Source organism: Halictus rubicundus, chromosome 12 (genome assembly GCF_050948215.1).
Source record: "Halictus rubicundus isolate RS-2024b chromosome 12, iyHalRubi1_principal, whole genome shotgun sequence".
NCBI classification, from domain to species: domain Eukaryota; kingdom Metazoa; phylum Arthropoda; class Insecta; order Hymenoptera; family Halictidae; genus Halictus; species Halictus rubicundus.
Genome location: NC_135160.1, coordinates 5240427 through 5248281, shown reverse-complemented (window position 1 = coordinate 5248281; position 7855 = coordinate 5240427).

The window sequence follows — 7855 nt, the reverse complement described above, 5'->3', positions numbered from 1 at the left end:
ACGATTTTTCTACGGAAACTATTACCAATTTATTCGTCAGATTTTTCCGATTAAAATGATACCCAACACGACATAGTGTCGGATAACGGATTCAAGTACAATTCGGATAATGTATTCATATATGATTCGGATAATCGATTCGGATAATCGAGGTTCTGCTAATTCGTGGATTGAACACGTAAAATTGGTCCGAATTGTATCGTGTTTGGACTCATTTTGATCAGAAAATTGTAACGATTATGTCGGTGGAAGTTTTTCCGAAAAAAAGGAATAATCGACCCTCCGCAATATGGCTTTTATTATTACAGTCCTCGCGTTCGCAAGTTTTCAAAAGACCTGACAAAATTCCGGGATATATTGCAACCTCTACTCAGGCAAATGGACGTTTCCAGCGAGATGCTAAAATCTTTTGAAAATGAAAAATCCAGGGCGAAGGTTTAAGGTTTACCATGGGATTTGCAGTATAATTAAGCCAAGGTGTTCTTGTTTCGCGTTACCTTTATGGTTGGCTGTCGAGAACAGGGATGGCGACAGACAATAAGATTTGAAACGCGGATCCGGAATCGGGGAAATTTTCGGTAAGGTCTCGCGAAGGACGAGGACCGGCAAAACGACCCGGCCGGTGCAATAAAAGGGATTAACAGTTTCTGGCCAAGGTGGCGGACCGTTCAATAAGTCAGTGAAAAGGAACTTTAATCCCCAATCGTGTTATTAGGATCCCATAAACGGAAGTCGTAGACATTAAGCACGGTTCATGCCATAGGGTCCATAGGATGGATAATGACCTTTCTCCGACATCGTGACGCCTGCTTCTCCCCGCGCCGCGAAGTCAACAATGCGTTCACACCGGACCCGGGATTAAACCACCCTGAACTACCCCGTTGCCGCTATCGGCGAAATTTCGTTTCTTCAAATCGTTCATAGAAAGAACAGCCTCTCGTATAACGCGAACTGCGGACTTCTCTGAACAATAAAAACGTTCCTCAACTCGAAGACTTAGGATTTGAATAGAACGAGGTGCAGGTCAAAGTGTAAGAACGACAGGGTCGTTCGAGGACCGTTTCCGTCCCTGACTAATTCGTCATTGGTGTCGTGACACGTCACCAGAGGACCCACTAGCAATAAATTGTAATGGTATGACGTCTTATCGGTATTTCTGTTTGTATAAAAATTATTTACATTTCGGTACGAGTCCGTGCACGTTCATTTGGAACGGTAAACAAAAGTAAGCCGTAGTTCAGTTCGACCTTTAATTCCGGAGCTCAAGATCACTTGAAGGTCGTGCCATAGTACGTAGTCGAATCTGTTTTCTCACGAGCTACGCAATATGAGAGTGTACGTATGTGACGGAAAACAAAACATCGATGACCTTGAAAACTACGAGAGGGAAAACAAATGCTGTTCAAATTGGGCATAAAATATTAACACGTTGACTGCCATGTCACCCATATGTGGGTGACGGAATTATTTGTCCAGTTTTTAAAATGAATTTTTACGTTGATATATTTATTGTACCGATTACGATCTGTAAGATGCAAGAAAGTTGGAGAAATACTTCGTATCATGCATTCAATTTTTTTCAATTTTTATTTCATTAAATGACACTTTGATTTTATGGAATTTTTGAGGTTTCCAGTTTGGCAGTCAAAGTGTTAAAGAAGAAGTCACAATTAAAGAAGATATTTTTTGGGGGTCGCACTTAGGGGAGACGACCTCCGTGTCTCTTGTTAATAATTTTAGTTATTTGAACGGGAGAGGAATAAATTATTGTAACATGCGTGGACGAGATTTTCTGTGTAACAGTTCTGAAGCAAGATGAATCTCTCGCGCGTGTTGAAAATAAAACGAACTCGAGCGAAGGAAGTAGGAAGCTGCGGTCTTTGATAGAAGATCGTGAATCAGCCTCCTTTTAAGTGTATCAATCTTTCCCGCTTCCTTTCGAACACTCCCGTCCGACGTTCTTTGTATTATTCGCGAAAAATGTGTAACAATTTTTTTATAATATTTCACCCGTTTAAATAATACCTGGAAGTCTCTTTCGAAATTTTGGTCTAGACATGGGCGACTCGGTACGGCCACGAAGGGTTAATTAAGTTCTGTTGATTATCTGGACGATTTTTAGGATTATCTGGCAGTCAACGTGTTCAAGTTAGAATTGCAATAAATTAATAAAATCGTTGACTGCACCGAAGGGTAGGTAAGAAATTTTGTTGATATTGTTGTGAGACGACTGATACGATGACTTCTCCCGTATGCATCCTAGATCAAATTCATTTCCTACGATCCTTAAAGGACCCTCTTCCGGCCAGGTAACATGGGAAACGGTTAAACGTCAACTGCCCTTTCTGATTTCTTCCCCGGCCTTTTTTTTTCTCTCATCCTCGAGCGTCTAATTTGACTTCCGACAGGTCCAGAGCATCCGAGCAACGTAAAGGGGTGACTTCCTCCCTTCCCAGCCCTTTTGCCCAGCGCCAGGTCACGATGGACCATCTGGACATCGCGGTCAATCCTTCTCCTCTGACTTTCATTCTTATTTGGTCGCTTTTTATCGGCCTGGAACAAAGGGGACCGGGGCAATCAGGCCTCGACAGCGAAGGAGTTAATGTACCCTCACGAAGGGATGCTCGTCCCTCGACCATACGTGGACCTTATGCAAATTTACATTTTTTTCGGGAGGGGAGGGAGGCAACGATCTTCGCACCGAGATGAAATCAAATTTTTCCCTCTTGCGCGAATTGCTTTCGAGTTCTACTGTTCGTTCTTATTTAACTAACTTTCTTAACATCGGACCATAAGACTTTTTTGATAGGTTAGAACAACTAATCGACTAAATGGTATAAACAAATTTTGGAAAGATTGCAATTGGTCGGGATTACAGAGAAAATGAAAGTTTCTGTTTTCTCTAAATATTTCTCTTTAAAAATTAGAAAAAAACGTTCCGGGCACAGAAAACAAGTTTCATAGCAATTGTTGTTTAAAAACGTAGCACAATCACGTACTGTTCGCTACGGCACACAGTGCGGACAAACGGCTAGTTTTCGGCACTTCTCGTAGTTTGGTTATTGATGTATATATAGAGGAAATTTTTTACAGACAATTATATTTACCAATATAGTTAATAATTTTAACAAAAAAGATAATTTTTAGAAAAAAAAGTTATTAAAAATTAACAATAATAAACTTAAACAAATTATAATATTAGTGAATAAAATGAATAAACTTAACAAAACGCCATTCGCTATCCGAGTCATTCTCAGTACTTTGATTGCGACCCAAAATCATTGACTCTCGTGATCTTGCACATCTCGATCTAACCTTACATTCTTATTACTTTTTCCATCGTTATAAAACATATATTAAAAACAAATTAAAAATACATAAAAGTGATTGATATATAATTATTGCAAAATTGTATTATGCATAAAAATGATTATTATATGATTATTATTAACCATTTCCATCCTAATACGCATGTTTTGCAAAAGAAATGTATTTCATATCGTGATATACACGAATATTGAACTTTTCCAGTAAATTCCCCACTGCAACTGTTGGCGAACAAATGGCAAAATGTTTTACAACCAAGTTTGCTTACAAATGTATACTTATTGTTAATTATTCACAGAAAATGAAATTTAACAATATAACTAATACATTTAAGAAGATAATAACAAATTTTCCACGATAGATCCTAAAGGAAGGTATGGACACTTCTTAAAAAGTTTATAAAATTCAGAGTCGCAAAAAGTGGCAGACAAAACTATGATATTCTTAAACTATAATAAGTAATGTATCCGAATATGCATGAAACTCAGAATATATTTTGCCGTTTTTGTTTTATGTTAATTTGAAGTTTTATATGCAATTAACAAATAAAACCACCGTTGAAAATTTGTACAAAAAATAAATCTACTTTATTAAATGTAAAAAGAATGCATATTCCTTGGTAAGCACTTTCCATTACACAGAATTATTATTGCACACTCATTTACAGTTAATGTAATATTTTTCGATTTTTAGCACTTTGGAGAGTGCCTCCATGGTCAAATTTTTTCACAAAAATCTAAATTTGGTTACTAATGCATATGTAATGGTAATTAGTCACAAAAAATGAAATTTAACAATAAAATTAATAAATTGAAAAAAACATTAACCATTTTTATGCATAAAAATAATTGTTAAATGATTTTGAAATGAATAATAATATGAATTTCCTGCTAATATGCAGTTCTGCCAAAGGAAATTTTCGTACATCGTCAAATAAACATGTAGTGAGATGTGACGACTTGTCCGCACTGTGTGACAGTTCGGGAAATGCCAGGAAAAACGGGACACGCCCGTTGGAATTTTATTGCAGAATAAATATTCTGTATGAATGGTAATTTTGAAAGCAACAACGACGAATTGCACAGCGACGATAACCGTTCTGGCCACGTTGCATTCACAGGTACAGGTATACGCTAATCCCGACCGTAATTCGCTTTGTTAATTACAATGGGTTTTCCGAACAAAAGCTCTATACGAATTTCGGATAATAATACTGCAATTGCTTGCTCGACGACTTTCATTAACTTTGACCTGCTCTTAATCCGGCAATAAAAAATATTATGCAATTATTATGCGCCCTGTAACGGAGCTTATGGTTGTAAATTACGTTATTTCAGAGCTAAGCTCTAATACTGCAAATATTTGTACAAAATAAACATTTTACGAGTCTGTACTGAGAAATGAAAATGTATTTCTTATAATTATTTTATTATAATTAATCATGTATTATTTAAGTGTCTCTTATGTTATTTATAATTTTTAGAATTTGAGCATTTTAGAGTACTTCATCACATTTTAACGCATCTATTTTTGCCATATCACTGCCGAGCTGACAGTATTGTAAAACAATGCTATAATTTTGCCGTAACGAACGATTGTTGAAAGTGAAATTGTTGCAGAACGTTTCGTCGATTGCGTGCATGTGTTTCGGCACGTTAAACTCCTCCGGGGCGACAATAAACTGCCGGCGATTGCCGCTATACCTGGGCCGAACAAAGAAAGTCGCATAATCTCCAAAGTCTGTTGGTCAAACAGCCGGCGGATTTTCTCGGACCCAATAAAATAATGCAGGACTATAGTTGACTCCAGGTATTGCCCCTCGAGGAGCAATTGAGGATCATCCCGAAGAAACAACGAAAACAACCATAACCCTTGATCTTCAGGTTCGCCAGGGCCAGTGTTCGTATGTTAATGGCGCATACCTGGAATTCTCTCGCTGTGGATTACGTTCGATTAAACCTTTTGTTACCCTCGACGCGAAGGATAACATTTAGGCTATATATTTCGCAATCTCTGCCAAGGTTATCTTTGTTGAATAGTTTCAACGTAACGGTGACATTGCAAAGGTTACGGCATTGTAATAGGAGATGGGGGGACATTGGAGACATTTAAATGGGGCTATTAGTTAAGTAGACTATGGTGAATATTGCAGATATATTTTACATTGTAAAATTATGAAAAATAAACGCTGGCTTTCTTTCCTTCGAAGAAATTGGCGAACATGATGCCAAGTGGAAAAATTTGAATATAATAAAGCAGAAAGAAAAATTAATGTGGGTATAATATTGAAGAGGTTAAAAAGCGTGTTTGCTCACCAATGAGAGCGAATATCGAACGAAGGGGTGACAGTATAGGGTATTAAGGGTTGGAAAAATTGAACTTCGACCAAATGAAGGCGTTAGGGCAATTTTTTCGAGGTTGACGTGTTCGTAGCGATGGGAAATAGTAGTGGGTGGTCAGATCAAGTTTTTCGCGAGGTGTACGAGACGGAAACACTGAACTCTCGCGACAGGTTTTATCGCTATCGCGAAATGCTCGGCAGGCATCGTTCACCGTTCGTTCCCTGTTGTTCTAACTGCGAGCTGACGCAAGTTCGAGCATACATTATCTAACGAAACTTTAATGCTCGGTCATCCATCCAATGACGGTGACCTTGCACCTTATCGGCGAGGAACTATCGACGACAATTTTCACGATCCCCGTTTTACACCAGTCCAGACTCCTTCCGAACGACTTTGATAACAGACTTTACCTGCACGGGCGAACAACTAACGTAAATAAACTAGAAACAACCCGCGAAACATCTGCTCTCCGAATTCGACACCCTAAATTCTACCTGTCGTGTTTTTAACTATTGCAACGATTCAAATTATCGGTAACCTCGACGCGAAAGAGAATTTGTTCCCACTCATTTTTTTATTAAGGGAACATCGGTGTCGAAATTAACAATTCCGCTTTGAACGACGATTACGCAAAGACTGTCACATTTACAACGAAAATTTCTATGCCTAAATTTGTTGTCTGATATTTTTTAACCATTTTCGATTTAGAAAATAAAGATCGCGTAAAATAAACACAGTCGCGTGATTTCGATTAGGTCGAGTCTAAACTTCAAAGTTTCGATATTGTTTTTATTCCGCTGTTGATTGGAAGAAGCGAATCGTTAGAGTTGCGAGTGATCCTTGTTTGTTTGTAGAACAAGTTGTGGGAAACAAGATAATTGTTATCGCTCGCATTTGCCTTTGTGATTTGCAAAATACGCAGAGTAGCGGTCATTCACGTATGCACAATAGCGTGCGCTAGTGTTATTATAATTTCCAGTTTTGGAAAACAACGTTCCATTTACAGGTGACTTTACAATCGTTGTTTGCAACCGGAACGTTCAAAAATCGAAATTGATCGAGTCGCGGGATTTTTCGAGAAAATTTTCTTCACATTTCCTGGTCGGTATTCTTGACTTACATGACTAGCAAGATTCCGTTATTCAAAAACGACTGCCACTAATGAGAAACATTTTCTCAGTCACTTATAATCGTTATTGGTAACTAATACGTCCAAAGATGACAATTTTCCTTACGTTCTGTCGTTCATTTCCTTTACATGATAAATAAGACGAGCGACTTCGAAGGAAAAATTTTCTACGTCTTCATCTCCTGGTTGATATCCTCGACTTACATAATTAGCAAGATTCCGTTATTCAAAAACGACTGCCACTAATGAGAAACATTTTCTCAGTCACTTATAATCGTTATTGGTAACTAAAACGTCCAAAGATGACAATTTTCCTTACGTTCTGTCGTTAATATCGTTTACATGATAAATAAGACGAGCGACTTCGAAGGAAAAATTTTCTTCGTCTTCATCTCCTGGTTGGTATCTTTGACTTACATGATTATCAAGATTCCGTTATTCAAAAACGACTGCAACTAATGAGAAACATTTTCTCAGTCACTTATAATCGTTATTGGTAACTAAATCGTCCAAAGATGACAATTTTTAAGGAAAATTTTCCTTCCGTTCTGTCGTTAATATCCTTTACATTTACATAATAATTAAGACGAGCGACTTCTAAGGAAAAATTTTCTTCGTCTTCATCTCGACCGCAGAAGCATATTTCAAACAATTCCTCTAAAAAGTACAATTTCTCTACGTTTCGCGAGGGGAAGAAAGAGAGAGAGAGAGAGAGAGAGAGAGAGAGACTCGAAACGCGTTCCACCCCCTTTACGTAACTCCCGTTGCACCGTTCCTCCGACGGTGCACCGTTTCCCGGCGCGGATGCGCTCGACCGATCGAAAGAGGGAAGCGTATCGGATCCGGAGGAGCGTATTAAAGCGTGGGTTGTGTGGGTGGCGGATCCGAGAACCGCGCACACAGCGAAACGCGGGCGCCCGCAAGCCCACATGCATGCGCAAGATACATGCCGCACACGAGCGACGCGTCGCGATCCCCCGCGCACGGTAAACCCGGGTGCGCTATAGCACGGGTTGGCATAGGTACAGCTTGGAGGATGGTGGGGATCGATGTCGAT